The sequence below is a fragment of the Lactuca sativa genome, chromosome 7, assembly GCF_002870075.4.
Source record: "Lactuca sativa cultivar Salinas chromosome 7, Lsat_Salinas_v11, whole genome shotgun sequence".
NCBI classification, from domain to species: domain Eukaryota; kingdom Viridiplantae; phylum Streptophyta; class Magnoliopsida; order Asterales; family Asteraceae; genus Lactuca; species Lactuca sativa.
In genome coordinates, this window is record NC_056629.2 from 151,667,849 (window position 1) to 151,684,472 (window position 16,624).

A 16,624-nucleotide genomic window follows, 5' to 3' on the forward strand; every position below is an offset into this window, starting at 1 on the left:
TATAAAATCTTTCACCGAGCATAGATAGCAAGTAAACAGACAATATGCACACATAGCACGTAGTAAATACTTCATATCTATGTGTAAGTTGAAGGGACCATGCACTCACCTAAAAGGTGGTGACTCAGCACTCGGACAGCGCTTAGATACTCCCAAAACAATTTCCTTCGATAAAACCTAGTATCAATACCACTCGGGTTTAGTCTAACGATAACCGCGACAAATTAATAGTCTGACTATTATTATTATTATTATTATTATTATATAAGCGTTAAATAACACTCAATATAACTCATAATAATAGCCCAAATAATTATTTTAAGGACCTAATAACATTACTATAATTATTTGGAAGCTATATTAAAAATTACGTAAGCGTAGCTCACTTACAGTGAATTTTATCAAAAACCGGAATTTTATTTGGAGCAGCGTTTCGAAACTGAAAGACCCTTTTTCTCGGGACTCCGGGAGCCTCGGGCTTCCTTAGGGTGCTAGGGGATCACCTAGGCTTAGGGGAGGGTTAAAACCCTTAGAGAGAGAAAGAAATCTAAAAAGAGAAGGAAAATTGTGTGAAAAATGCGGAGACCCTCGCCCCTTTTATACCCTGTGAGGCCTTGGACTACGTTGGGCGTAATCCTTGGCTACGCGGGGTGTAACTTCGAATAGGAGCTCCAGAAGTCTCGCACGTGGCTTGCACTCGTCGGATGGATAAGAACCGGAGTACGCTGCACGTACTTGACCTCGGACGCTGGGCGTAGCGAAGCGAGGCGTGTCCGAATCCGAAGCATTCACTGATCAGCGATGGACGGCCCACAACGCGCCACGTCATCAAGTCCTTATGAGCCTTCACAAATTCGATCATAAACTTTAAAAATTCGTAACTTTCGCGTACGAGCTCCGTTTTTGACGTTCTTTATATCCACGCGAAGGTTGGAACGCACTCTACAACTTTCGTTTAGACTCCGTCGGCTAATTTTGACTTTATTTTAAATTTTATATTATTAACAGGCCGAGACAGGATTGGTCCGTTAAATCCTCATAACTTCTTCATCCGACGTCCGTTTTCGCCCATCTTTTTCTCGTTACGCTACTCTTAATGAGATCTTCGATTCTCGTTTAGGTCATGTTGGCTAAAAATCACTTGTTCTAATATTTGAATTTCGGGTTGTACACCGCTAATCTGAAACTTCGAAAAATCATAACTTCTTCATACGAAGTCAGATTTGGGCGTTATTTTTATCTATGTTCTTAGTTTAACATACTCTACGATTTTCGTTTATATCGCTAAGGCTAAAACTCTCTCTATCGTAAATTCACTATTTATGCTTCCCGGTGCCGTGCCGGTTCCGTCGCGAAACTTCGACGGGTCATAACTTCTTCGGTATAACTCGGATTTCGGCGTTCTTTATATGTACGGAAACCTTGTGACATATACTACAACTTGGTTCAAATTATTTATTCTAAATAATATTTTGTCAAAAAGTCGTTTTCGACACTTATTGCCTCTAACTTGACTAGCCCGGATCTGCGGGCGTTACAACATCCGATGTAGATTTCCCCAGTGGATTCTATTTTCCCATTGGCCATTTCCACTGTAAAGGTTTCATTAAGCTTCTAGGGTTTTTGTTTTAACAAGTGGTTAAATCTATTGCTCACGAAGCTTCGTTCCGCTCCGGTATCAAATAGGATGCATGCATAAGTGTGGTTTAGGAGAAACGTACCGGTGACAACAGCGGGATCCTGAATCGCTTCTCCCTGACCCATGGTCAGCATTCTTCCTGTTCCTCCATTCCCAGGGTTGTTGTTGTTGGTGCAGTTTCGACGGAAATGCCCAGTCTTTCCACATCCATAGCAGGTGTGGCTTGGTCCTGCATTGTTGCCGCTGTTGTTGTTGTTGTTGTTGTTGTTGTTGTTTCCTTGTTGCTGGTTCTGAGAAGGATACGTCCTGCAATATTTTTCCGTGTGACCCTTTTGATTGCAACTGGTACAATGCATCTCCCTGCATTCGCCATTATGATGGAGACTGCACTTGTTGCAGTTTGGGAGATTTCCGGAATACTGCCTAGGAGCACTTGGAGTAGCTGAGATTGGAGCATGTGGTGTGGAGGGAACTTGGGTGGTTGCAGCATTAACTGTCACTGTCTGTTGTTTCTTCGATGACTCTGAACCTTGTCGTCCCTTCCTCTTCTTATTCTTTCCCTTCTTGCTGTCACTCTCCTTCTTGTTTTCGGTTTCCCCTGACTTCTCACCCCTTTTGTTGTTGTGGTCGTACAGCTTCTTGGCCAATCTCTTGGCACTATCGAAGGTTTCAGGATTTGCAGCTATCACATTTCCTTGGATTGGGGAAGTTAATCCCCATGAATCGTTCGATTTTTTTTCCCTCTAAAGTAATCATGCCCGGACACAACAGTGACAGTTCGCTAAACCTAGATATGTATGCATCAATGTTGGAGTTTCGGACAGTGACGTTCCATAACTCTTGCTCCATCTTCTGACTTTCGCCTCACGGACAGTACTTGGCCATCAACATTTCTTTCATCTGCGCCCACGACACGGAGTGGGATATGGGAAGAGTCATGGCTTCTACATGTCCGTTCCACCAAGTGAGAGCTTGATCAACGAACGTGCATGCGGCAAACTTCACCTTCATCTCCTCGGGGCATTTGCATATCTCAAATACCGATTCCACTTTCTCTATCAATCTTTTTAGGGTTATCATTCCACCCGTGCCATTAAAGGTTCGTGGCTTGGCATTGGTGAAATCTTTGTAGGAGCATCTCTTGGTAGGGCCTTGATTTATTTCGTTGTTTAAACTTCCATCTCCTTGTCCATTGCCTCCCCCATTGTTCCCTTGGTGGATTTGTGCCATGGTTGCGGTGATTGTAGCAGATACAGCTGCTTGGAATGCAGCTGAGTTGACCTCGGATGGGGTTGGCCCAGGTTTTCCACGGGTTGGTCGTTGAGGCATCTTTCTGTCGTGGAACGGAAAGATGTTGAGTGTCTAGGATTTCTGCGAGTTTGTGGTACTTTAAACTAGGTGTAGTGCATGTCCTTAAGTTATTTCACATGTTAACATACAATCATGGATACACAACACATAACAGATAATAACATCACAATAGAACACATATATTTTTCACTAATAATATATGTACTTTGATTCATGAAATTTTGCTCGAAAGAGCATACATAAGTGGTGCAAGTTCGGTAGCATAACGACTCTATGAGTAGTGTAATCACTTAAACATAGAGTCGACGGTACATAACATAGATCATAGTACTAGTAAGGTAAGGCTGGTCCTAACACTCTAAGGAGCGTCCTACGACGGTAGCGAGGTCATATACTGAAGTGTTGTGCCAACAACTGGGCCATCTCAGTCATTTCACCAATGACTTCATCTCTTTCCTGTTCAGCTTGCACCGCTCGTGCTTCCATGGCGAATAGTTGTTGCCGCAGAGCAGCAATCTTAACTTCTGGAGAGCGATTCTCCCTCGCGGGATTCCCTGGTGGGGCGTGGTGGTCCTGCTGCGCCTCGCTGGCAGGTGATGTGGCAGAATCCTCGTCTGAGTCTTGTTCTTCCTCCATGTCGTCATCGGTCCTATCAAAATCGTAGTCTATGTTTGTGTACTCGTCAGTCCCAACGTCGTGTGCTCCCCCCGATCTCCCTCGGGTTCGTCCTCGATCATTCTGTGGGCCACTAAGACCTGATGAAACTGAATACCCCGGTGCTCCCCTTCCATAGTGACTGAGAGGAGGTATATGAATAACTATTATTACTCCTAATATGTTTTAATTATTGTATAAATTGAGTTGATGCTCTCTTCTTGGAAATAAAAGGGTATGTTTTTAGGTTTACCGACCATCGCGATTTCCTTGGGGCATGTGATAGTTGTACTTCGGAGGAAATGTAGTTGATCAGGCTACATTCACCCCTTAATACAACCATGAACAGTCCCGACTTAACCGAGATGCCAGTGTCATCTTATTTTATTTGGTATTACATTTGTTTTCCTATATCGTACCAGTAGGGGTGTTTTATCATTGTGTTTTATTTGTTTTGTTAAGAGTTGTTTTAGGTCCCTCTTTGGTTTATAGTTGCATATCAATGTATAGTTGGATATTGTGACAACCCGGAATCTCAATCTTCTATAATTAATCAATTCAATCAATATTCAACTTGTTTCGTCGATTCCTAGTGTTATTCAAGGGGTCATTTAAGTGTTCTAAGCTTATATATATAACCAAGGTTGAGTTTAGGAATGAGTCGGAGTGTTGAATAGTGAAAAATTGGGCCATACACACCTCTTGGAGGAGTGTACGGCCGTACACATGGGTGTGCGGCCGCACACCCACTCCCTTGGCAGCACACTCACTTTTGGGCAGCACCTTTACCCCTATATAAAGGGTAGCCCCCCTTCCTTTCATTCCTTTAACATCTTCGCAGCACACAACATCATTTCCTCTCAAGTTTCTCCAACTTTGAACCTTCGAAAGCTTCAAAAACGTGAGTAATCCATCCCTTAGCTTGTTATACTTGAAGAACCTCTTGATCTAGGCATTGAATCGTGAAAGCCTCGTCATGTTATTCATCTCTTTCAAGGAGTGCGACCACACACTCGTGTGTGCGGCAGCACAATCCTGTGTGTGGTAGCACACTCATGTGTGCAGCCACAGACTCATGTGTGCGGCAGCACACTCCTGTGTGCGGCTACACACTCATGTGTGCGGCAGCACACTCATTTGTGCGACCATACACACACACACACCATAGGGCTACAAACCCATTTCTAAGACCCTAAACTCTTACTACAACCAAGTATGGGCCTAGGACACATCACGAATGCAAGTATGGACCTTGAAAACACCTTTAAAGTGGCCATACACCTCACTCATGCAATCCTTTGAGGTCCTAACACTTAGTGAAAGTAGTCCTATGTTCTTAGAATGGTTCTTCGTAGTCCGTATCTAGTGGTGAAATACCATCATTTGACTCCTTTATGTGTCATTACTTGTTGATTAGGATCAAATCGTGTTCATGGCTTCACTTGAACATCCCGTAGTCCGTATCGATCCTTCATTCAAATCACCCAAAGCGAGTTCATACCCCTACATTTTCCGTATTTTTAATGTTTTCAGGGGGGGGAATACAAGCTAAACATAAATGTTTTCAAAACTTATGCAAAATTCATACTTTAACCCTTTTATATTGTGTTGAGCATAAGGGACGTTTTAACTAGATTGCATAGTTTCCGAACACGCTATTCACTATATATGCAAATTATAATCAGTATAGTTTGGGATTTTTCTAAACATAACAAGTATAGAAACTTTCACTACTAAACGTATGCACTATGAACAGGAATAACTTACAGTTTGCACCACTACTCTAACACGTTTTCATAACTATAATTATCACTACGAACGGTATACATTCAGATTTTCACTACGGTAGAACGCTACTACACTATATGTAAAATAGATTGTACGATACTGTGAGGCGCTACTTCACTACTGTACCCTTAGGTGTACAGGGATAAATCCTATCATAGTATAACCAAAGTCTCCTGGAGGGAGAGCATGAGATTTGTGAATAGATCTATTCGGGACTGACAATCCCACACCCGAACTGCTAGCTACAGTTAGGCAGGCATGCCTAGTGTGACAAATGTCATTTAACTCGACGCCTGAAGAACGCTGGAAAGGTCTCTATTCATATCAAGTATGGTTATACGACTCACATTATGTATAAATCACCTTTAGTTTACAATCTGACACTTTCAACGGTTTTATTTATACTAAATTGAACTAAAACACACTACGTACACTGGCCAAAGCCAAGGTTTTCAAACAGAACCAATTATGAAATGGCTTCACATAAAAAATACTTATACATAATGATTGGCTTAGGCTAGTTATATGAGGTAGTATTTTCGCATATCACTACAGTTTTCAGTAACGAACATTCATGGTTTTATACGGAAACAACAACGCTAGATTTTTACTAAAGAAAATATTGGATTTTCTTGGAAACATACAGATATTCATGGTTTACTACAGAACTGATAACACTGCATTTTCATTAATGAAAATATTGGATTTTCTTAAAACTATACAAACATTTCTGCTAGCTCATCAACAAGTTTCATTACAAACTACTGCTTATGAACTCACCAGCTTTATGCTGATATTTTTTTAAACTACTTGTATTCTTAGGAAATCAGTAGACAGGTACCTGCTGGGTTTTTGAGGAGTTGGAGCAATACGAGTTTAATGTTTATATTCTATATATATTCTATATGATGAAATCCAACAAGTTTCAGAAAATTTCCAAATTGATGTAAACATTTTTTTAAGTATTCAATGTACTGGTTGCGTTGCTATGATTGCTATTATACATTGGTTGTGATACTATACATGATGTCCTCCACCCCAAAACGTTTCCGCCATTTTGCTTTTAGGGTGTGACAGATTGCTATCAGAGCCCTTGTTTATAGCGAACTAGTATATCGAACCTTACATGGTATACAACTATAAACTCTAAAGGGGCCTAAGTGCTCTACACTAAAAATATACTTTCAAAAATATAAGTATTTTTATAAAAGTATACGAGCATGCATACCTAACAGAATTCGTGTCATTAGTGGAACAACACAAAAAATATTTGGATGTTGGGACACTGCGGTCAAACCTGGGCAGTTTTGTAATCATGTTTCGGGTGAATATAGCCTAATCAACTATATTCAGTCAAAACATGACCAACATGTGCTTGGGAGTGACGGTGGTGTTACAGCAGGCCTAAACTTACCAAAAACATTCACTAGAAAATACTATAGGATTATTTCGCTAGATCCAAATTCAGTGAGGAGATTCATTCTTAGTGTTACTACCTATCTATTTCGTAGCGATAACTTAGTTACATTAGTAAACTTTCTGTGCTTATCGCGGGGTAGAACACTATCATTATCAGGATGAGATATATATTATTTTTATATATCTTGAGGACTTACCATCCTCTTCTTCCTGATTGTTTCTAGAGAAAGAGGCATCCTCGACCAAGACCCATCGGAAGAAACGACAACACTCTGCCACCACCACCACCCCCTCAGTTCGACCCCGTCATGTTTCAGGCAGTAGTTACAACCGCTGTGACTGCAGAAATGGCACAAGTGAACTCTGGTAGAGCTTGAGGTGGAACCATCCCACAAAGACAAGACGGAAGTCAGGGACAACAAAAGGAATGTTCCTACAAGGACTTCATGACCGTGAAACCCAAGTCCTTCAACGGAAACAGAGGAGTCATCGCTCTGACTCGATGGTTCGAGAAGATCGAATCCATCTTTGAAATTTGCGCCTATTCCGAAGCCAACAAGGTGAAGTTCGCCGCCTGCACCTTCACTGACAGAGCTTTGACCTGGTGGAATAGTCGAGTCAAAACCCTAACCCTGCCAGTAGCTAATGCCATGGGTTGGGAAAGACTGAAGGAACTCATGCTGGCTGAATACTGCCCGAGGGGCGAGGTGCAAAAGTTTGAGCACGAACTTTGGAACTTGAAGATGAAGGGTTCTAACATTGCTGCTTACACTGATAGATTCTGTGATCTGGCACTTCTCTTTCCGGGAATGGTCACCCTGGAAAGCAAGAAAATCGAGAGGTACATCTGGAGGCTGACACAACCACCATTGGAAATGTCTTGGCTGCTAGACCGACTACGTTTGAGAGCGCCAAGGATCTGGCACAAATTCTGATCGATAATGGGGTTGATCTAGACGAAGTGGCAGCTGTTTCTGAGCCACAGAAGGAAAGTGGTGGGAACAAGAAGAAATCATGGAACAAACGCAAGGATCAGTCTTTGCAGGAGCCCTCCAAGAAACAACAAACAGTAGCAGTTCATGTTGTTAGTACTCCTGCTGCTTCCCGAGCTATTATTCCAACCACCCAAACTCCTACCGATGTTTATGCTGGGGAATTACCTTTGTGCAACAAGTGTAACTTCCATCATCACCGACCATGCCGTGAGTTGATTTGCAACAGCTGTGGGAAGAAGGGTCACACAGCTCGATACTGCAATGGGCCAGAATGAAGCAGTCGCTGATCCTACCGTTGTTCCGGGTACGTTCCTCCTTGACAACTCTCATGCATCCATTCTTTTCAATTCTGGTGCAGAAAGGAGTTTTGTAAGTCATGCATTCAAACACCTAATCAAATGTAAATCCCAACCTTTAACCGAAACGTTCACCGTCGAGATGGCTAACGGAGAGAAAGAGAGCGCGAACGACATTTTCATAGGATGTACTCTTACCTTAGGCAATCATTCCTTCCCTATCGATCTTATGCATGTATCTATAAAGAGTTTCGATGTCATTATTGGTATGGATTGGTTGAGCCCCAATCGTGCTGATATCCTGTGTTTCGAAAAAGCTATTCGCCTCAACCTTCCCTCTGGCGAAGCTCTCATGATTTATGGTGACAAACTCAGTACGAACCTTCGTATCATCTCGTGCATCAAAGCTCAGAAGTACCTACGGATGGAATGTTATGCGTTTCTAGCTCATGTTGTTGATGGGACGTAAAAAGTTAAAGACCTCGAGAGCATCCCCGAAGTCTGCAACTTTCCTGATGTCTTCCTTGAAGTACTCCCAGGAATTCCTCCCGAACTTCAAGTCGAGTTTTGTGTCGACTTAATCCCCGAATTTACTCCTGTAGCTAAGTCTCCCTACCGTTTAGCGCCAGCAGAGATGCAAGAATTATCCAGCCAGCTCAATGAACTGATCAGCAAAGGATTCATAAGGCCGAGTTCCTCACCCTGGGGAGCTCCGATCTTATTCGTGAAAAAGAAAGATGGATCCTTTCGGATGTGCATTGACTACCGAGAGCTGAATAAGCTGACCATCAAGAACCGATATCCCTTACCTAGAATCGACGATCTCTTTGACCAACTTCACGGAGCCAGTTATTTCTCAAAGATAGATCTAAGATCAGGGTACCATCAGTTGCGAGTCCGGGATAATGATGTGCCTAAGACAACATTCCGAACTCGCTATGGACACTACGAATTTGTAGTAATGCCCTTTGGTCTGATGAATGCATCGGTAGTACTCATGGACCTCATGAATCGAGTGTGCCGCCCTTTCCTAGAAAAGTTCGAGATCGTGTTCATCGATGACATACTTGTCTATTCGCAGAGTAAGAGTGATCATAAACACCACTTGAGACAGGTGTTGGAAACATTAAGGGAGGAAAAACTATATGCGAAGTTTTCGAAGTGCGAGTTTTGGATCAGGAAGGTAAACTTCCTTGGGCACGTGGTTAGCAAGGAAGGTATTCACGTAGACCCTTCCAAGATCTAAGCGATAGAGAATTGGTCTGCACCTAAAACACCCACAGAAATTCGGCAATTCTTAGTCTTCGTGGGCTATTATCGCAGGTTCATCCAGAACTTCACCAGAATCGCTAAGCCCTTAACTACCCTGACACAGAAAGGTGTAACCGTTAGATAGGGATTCAAGCAAGACAATGCATTTCAAACATTGAAGCAGGCCATGTGTAGCGCACATATCTTGTCCCTGCCCAAAGGGACGAAAGGCTTCATGGTCTATTGCGATGCATCCAATCAGGGCCTAAGCTGTGTGCTCATGCAGCGAGGAAAGGTCATCGCCTATGCCTCGAGGCAGTTGAAGACACACGAGGTCAATTACACAACTCACGATCTAGAGTTGGGAGCAGTTGTCTTTGTATTGAAAATCTGGAGACACTATCTCTTTGGAAACAAGTGTACTATCTTCACTGACCATAAGAGCTTACAGCACATCCTTGATCAGAAAGAGTTAAACATGAGACAACGACGATGGGTAGAGCTACTTAGAGACTATGAGTGCGAAATTCGCTACCATCCCGACAAGGCCAATGTGGTAGCAGATTCCCTCAGCCGAAAGGAATACTCCGGGCGAAAGGTGAAGGCATTGACAATGACCGTTCATTCCCATCTATCCGCACAAATCAGGGAGGCTCAGCAGGAAGCCTTGAAACCATAGAAAGTGACGGATGAAGCATTGAGGCGAATGGACATGAACTTAGAGGCTCTGGGAGACGGAGTGTACTATTTCATGAACCGGATCTAGACCCCAAAGTTCGGTAGGTATAGAGAGGTTTCATGAATGAGGCTCACAAGACGAAATACTCCATTCAACCCAGTTCAGATAAGATGTATCTGGATCTCAAACAGCTCTATTGGTGGCCAAACATGAAAGCGGAGATTGCAACCTTTGTGGGCAAGTGCTTGACTTGCGCCAAGGTGAAGGTGGAATATCAGAAGCCCTCAGGTTTACTTCAGCAGCCAGAAATACCTGAGTGGAAATGGGAAATGATAACAATGGATTTTATCACCAAGTTACCTAGATCCCCGAGTGGGCACGACGCCATCTGGGTGATTGTCGATCGGTTGACTAAATCCGCCCACTTCCTGCCAATCAAAGAAAACTTCAAGATGGAGAGACTTACACGGATCTACATGCAAGAAATAGTTCGCCTTCATGGGGTACCTCTATCCATTATCTCTGACTGAGATAGCAGGTTCACCTCAAGGTTCTAGAAATCGCATCAGAAGGCACTTGGAACTAAGTTGGATATGAGCACTGCTTATCATCCTCAGACTGATGGACAAAGTGAGAGAACAATTCAGACATTGGAAGATATGTTGAGAGCCTGCGTCATCGACTTCGGCACGTCGTGGGACACTCGTCTTTCTTTGGTTGAATTTTCCTACAACAACAGCTACCATACTAGCATCAAGGTTGCACCGTTTGAAGCTCTCTACGGCCGCAAGTGCAGATCCCCTCTGTGTTGGGCTGAAGTAGGTGACACGCAGTTAGTCAAGGTTCAAGTCCCTGATAGTACTCTCACGGGTCCTGAAATCATCCGAGAGACAACAGAAAAGATCGTACAAATCAGAAAGCAACTGAAAGCATCTCGGGATAGACAAAAGAGCTACGCCGATAAGAGACGAAAACCCATGGAATTCCAGGTCGGTGACCGCGTCCTTATGAAGGTATCTCCCTGGAAAGGAATGATACGTTTCGGAAAACATGGAAAGCTAAACCCAAGGTACATTGGACCATTCGAGATCCTTGCTAGGATCGGTCCCGTAGCATACAAAATCCAGTTACCTCAAGAGCTCAACAACATCCATCCTGTCTTCCACGTGCAGAACCTAAAGAACTGTCTGTCCGATGAGACGCTTGTGATTCCTCTCGACGAGATCGACTTAGACGAGGGGCTACACTTCGTGGAAGAACCTGTCGAAATCATGGATCGGGAAGTCAAGCGTACAAAATAGAGTCACATCCTGATAGTGAAGGTCCGTTGGAATGCCAAGCGGGGTCCTGAATTCACTTGGGAGTGTGAGGATTCAATGAAGCAGAAGTACCCCCATCTCTTTCCAAGTTCATGATTGTACTTTATCCTTGAATTTCAGGACGAAATTCCCTCTAACGAGGGGATGATGTGACAACCTGGAATCTCAATCTTGTACAATTAATCAATTCAATCAATATTCAACTTGTTTCGTCGATTTCTAGTGCTATTCAAGGGGTCATTTAAGTGTTCTAAGCTTGTATATATAACCAAGGTTGAGTTTAGGAATGAGTCGGAGTGTTGGATAGTGAAAAATTAGGCCATACACACCTCTTGGAGGAGTGTACGTCCGTACACACGTATGTGCGGCCACACACCCACTCCCTTGGCAGCACACTCACTTTTGGGCAGCACCTTTACCCCTATATAAAGGGTACCCCCTTCCTTTCATTCCTTTAACACCTTGGCAGCACACAACATCATTTCCTCTCAAGTTTCTCCAATTTTGAACCTTCCAAAGCTTCAAAAACGTGAGTAATCCATCCCTTAGCTTGTTATACTTGAAGAACCTCTTGATCTAGGCCTTGAATCATGAAACTCTTGTTATGTTCTTCATCTCGTTGAAGGAGTGCGACCACACACTCGTGTGTGCGGCAGCACACCCGTGTGTGTGCGGCATCACACTCCTGTGTGTGGTAGCACACTCCTGTGTGCGGCCACACACTCATGTGTGCGGCAGCATACTCATTTGTACGACCAAACACACACACCATAGGACCACAAACCCATTTCTAAGACCCTAAACTTGTACTACAACCAAGTATGAGCCTAGAACACTTCACGAATGCAAGTATGGACCTTGAAAACACCTTTAAAGTGGCCATACACCTCACTCATGCAATCCTTTAAGGTCCTAACACTTAGTGCAAGTAGTCCCCAAGTTCTTAGAATGGTTCTTCGTCACATCTAGTGGTGAAATACCATCATTAGACTCCTTTATGTGTCATTACTTGTTTATTAGGACCAAATCGTGTTCAAGGCTTCATTTGAACATCCCGCATTCCGTATCGATCCTTCATTCAAATCACCCAAGGTGAGTTCATACCCCTACATTTTCCGTATTTTTAATGTTTTTAGGGGGGGGGGGGGGAATACAAGCTAAACATAATTGTTTTCAAAACTTATGCAAACTTCATACTTTAACCCTTTTATACTGTGTTGAGCATAAGGGACGTTTTCACTAAATTGCATAGTTTCCGAACACGCTTTTCACTATACATGAAAACTATAATCGGTATAGTTTGGGATTTTTCTAAACATAACAAGTATAGAAACTTTCACTGCTAAACGTGTGCACTAAGAACAGGAATAGTTTACAGTTTGCACCACTACTCTAACACGTTTTCGTAACTATAATTATCACTACGAAAGGGTATACATTCAAATTTTCACTACGGTAGAACGCTACTACACTACATGTAAACTAGATTGTAAGATACTAAGAGGCGCTACTTCACTACTGTACCCTTAGGTGTACAGGGATAAATCCTATCATAGTATAACCAGAGTCTCCTAGAGGGAGAGCGTGAGATTTGTGAATAGATCTATTCGGGACTGACAATCCCACACCCGAACTGCTAGCTACAGGTAGGCAGGCATGCCTAGGGTGACAAATGTCGTTTAACTCGAAGCCTGAAGAACGTTGGAAAGGACTCTAGTCATATCAAGTATGGTTATACGACTCACATTATGTATAAATCACCTTTAGTTTACAATCTGACACTCTTCAACGGTTTTATTTATACTAAATAGAACTAAAACACACTACGTACATTGGCCAAAGCCAGGGTTTTCAAACAGAACCAATTATGAAATGGCTTCACATACAAAATACTTATACATCATGATTCACTTAGGCTAGTCACATGAGTTAGTATTTTCGCATATCACTACAGTTTTCAGTAACGAACATTCATGGTTTTATACAGAATCAACAACGCTAGATTTTTACTAAAGAAAATATCGGATTTTCTTGGAAACATACATATATTCATGGTTTACTACAAAACTGATAACACTGCATTTTCATTAAAGAAAATATCAGATTTTCTTAAAACTATACAAACATTTCTGCTAGCTCATCAACAAGTTTCATTACAAACTACTTCTTATGTACCTGCTGGGTTTTTGAGGAGTTGGAGCAATAAGAGTTTAATGTTTATATTCTATATGATGAAATCCAAACAAGTTTCAAAAAATTTCCAAATTGATGTAAACATTTTTATTTAAGTATTCAATGTAATGGTTGTGTTGTTATGATTGCTATTATACATTGGTTGTGATGCTATACATGACGTCCTCCACCCCAGAATGTTTCCGCCATTCTCGTTTTGGGGTGTGACAGATATGCCAGTTCACTATAAACCTGGCTCTGATACTGTCACACCCCCAAACCTGAACGGCGGAAACGTTCGGGGGCGGATGACTTCATGTGGTAACGTAACAAATGAATACATAGTAAAGAAAGCAATACAACCATCATATATATAATTGAAAGTTTACATTTGTCAAAAGTTACATGTTCAAAACTCAATTACAATATGATGTCAAAATACGAGATTAAACTGGCGCCGCAGCATCCCTTCATTAAAAGCGAAATGAATACCTGAAATTACTGATTTCCTGGGACATACAAGTAATTTTGAAAGAGTAGATCAACATTTAAGCTGGTGAATTTCATAAGTATTTAAGTGACAATGTTTGAATGAACTGAAATGTTTTATCTTCGTTTGTTTGTGGTTAGAAAATCCAATATTTTCTAATAGTATAAAAGTAGCCTTCACTCAAGACCAATGTTTGTTTCTAAAATGTATGTAAATGTAAAAGAACCAATGAATTTGAAAACCTTGTAAATCAATGCATTTTAATACCCCTTGTGAGTTTTATAACCATACTATTGACTCTGAATGCCTATACACAACGTTCTTCAGGCGTTGAAATGTTATGACGTTTGTCACCCCAAACGGTGGACTGCAGCTAACAGTCAGGGCGCGGGTTTGTCAAGCCCGTATAGATCTATACACAAACACCATGCTCCCCCTCCAAGGGATTCTGGTATATAATACAGGACTTGAAATGTGTACTCGAACGTACATGAAGTTAGTGTCTCACAAATCCGTGGTATAAAAACATATCTACTTGTTAAAATGTTATGTTTGTTCTTGTACACGAAAGTGAACTTCTTGAAATATGTGATTCTACTACATAAGAGTTAGAAATTTGTTTCGTAAAACCATACCTATTATAGTTTCCAAAAAGCGTGTCTTGTTTGTTTAGAAATATTGAGAAAAGAAATCACTTGTTTATGAAAGTATAGATTTTTGGTGTAGAGTCTAGGATAGACAAGAAAAATCTAAGAACAGTTTAGTTTATACATGTATTACAACAACATTATATTTTAAAAGGTAAGATGCTATTGTGACATATGTTATATATATATATATAAAAGTTCCTTTAAATGTTTATAAATCGCATGATATTTGAATATATAACAGTATATAAAAGAGTTTCCTTATGGAACACACGATAATACTCGTGTGTTTTACTTGTAATCCCCCCCTTGAAAGCATATAAAAGTATTTAGAATAATTAAAACGGTTGATTAAGGGGTATGAAACTCACTTGAAAGTTTGAAGATAGCGAGATGGAAAACCGGGCAGAGTTTCGTCTCGGGAAACGGATTTTCCTCGGGATTCTCGAGAATCTCGGAAGTAAAATCGACCTTCGGGACTTGAGCCAAAAAGACCAGAGCTTCGGGTTTGAACGGACACGGAAAACGAGGCAAAGTTGGGAGAGAGAGAAGAGAAATGAACCCTTTCTTTGGAAACCCTCGCATTCTATTTATAGGAAGGCTGGTCTGCCTCGGTACGCGGGGCGTACGCTCGTACGCGCTGCGTACGCGTATGTCATGCATGACCGAAGCCTCGACTGCCTCGGTTCGGATGGGACGGGTTGTTGGGTTCTCGGGTCGGATGGGACGGGTTGCTGGGGAGGTGGGTCGGATGGGACGCCGGGTCGGATGGGACGTCGGGTCGGACGGGTCGGACGGGTCGGATGGATCGGATTCCTCGGATATGGCGACGTGGACGATCCGAGGCCAATCCTCTCGGTTACGCGGGGCGTACAGGAGTACGCAGCGCGTACTTCGGAGGAGGATGCTGACTCCCCTTCGGATAATATCCGAATTTTGAATTAAATAAATAAATAATATATTTAATAAACTTCAAAAATCCATATCTTCTTCATACGAACTCCGTTTTCGATGGTCTTTATATCCTCGCGTAGGTGAGACTACGCTCTACAACTTTCGTTTAGACACCGTCGGCAAATTCCAAAATTATATTTTTATTATTTATTAAAAATCCATCGTGTTTAAGGAATTTCTTAGAAAATTCATAACTTCTTTATCTGATGTCGGTTTTTGCCAGACTTTTTACCGCTGGAATACCATTGTCGAGACCTTCGATTCTCGTTTAGGTCATTCCGGCCAAAAGTCGCTCGATCTCCGATTCGAGTTTTTAGCGGTCTGTTGCTAAGCCGAACTTGGAAAAATCACATCTTCGCTATATGAAGTCGGATTTGGGCGTTCTTTTCACATACGATTATGGTTCAAAGACATTTAATCATAGAAGGAAATTAAATAGAACTATTTGTACGTTTTATTATGAAAGTAAATTTTATTACTTAGAAGCGGTTACAATACTTGACCCATTCTGGTCCTTACAAGGAGTTGAAATATCGGGTTGCCACATCATCCCCCCGTTAGAGAGAATTTCGTCCCGAAATTTAAAGTAGCAAAGATACTAGTGAACATGAAAGAGATGAGGGTACTTTTGTTTCATCTGATCTTCGCGTTCCCATGTGAATTCGGGTCCCCGCTTGGCGTTCCAGCGAACCTTCACGATGGGTATGCGACTTTGTTTTGTTTGTTTGACCTCTCGATCCATGATTTCTACTGGCTCTTCCACAAAGTTGAGGCTCTCGTTGATCTCGATCTCGTCGAGTGGAATAACAAGAGTCTCGTCGGACAGACACTTTTTCAAGTTTGAGACGTGGAAGGTTGGATGGATGTTACTAAGTTCGCGCGGTAGGTTAAGCTTGTAAGCCACAGGGCCGATTCTGGCAAGAATCTCGAAAGGCCCTATGTATCTTGGATTTAGTTTCCCACGCTTTCCAAATCGTATTAAACCCTTCCACGGTGAGACCTTTAATAAG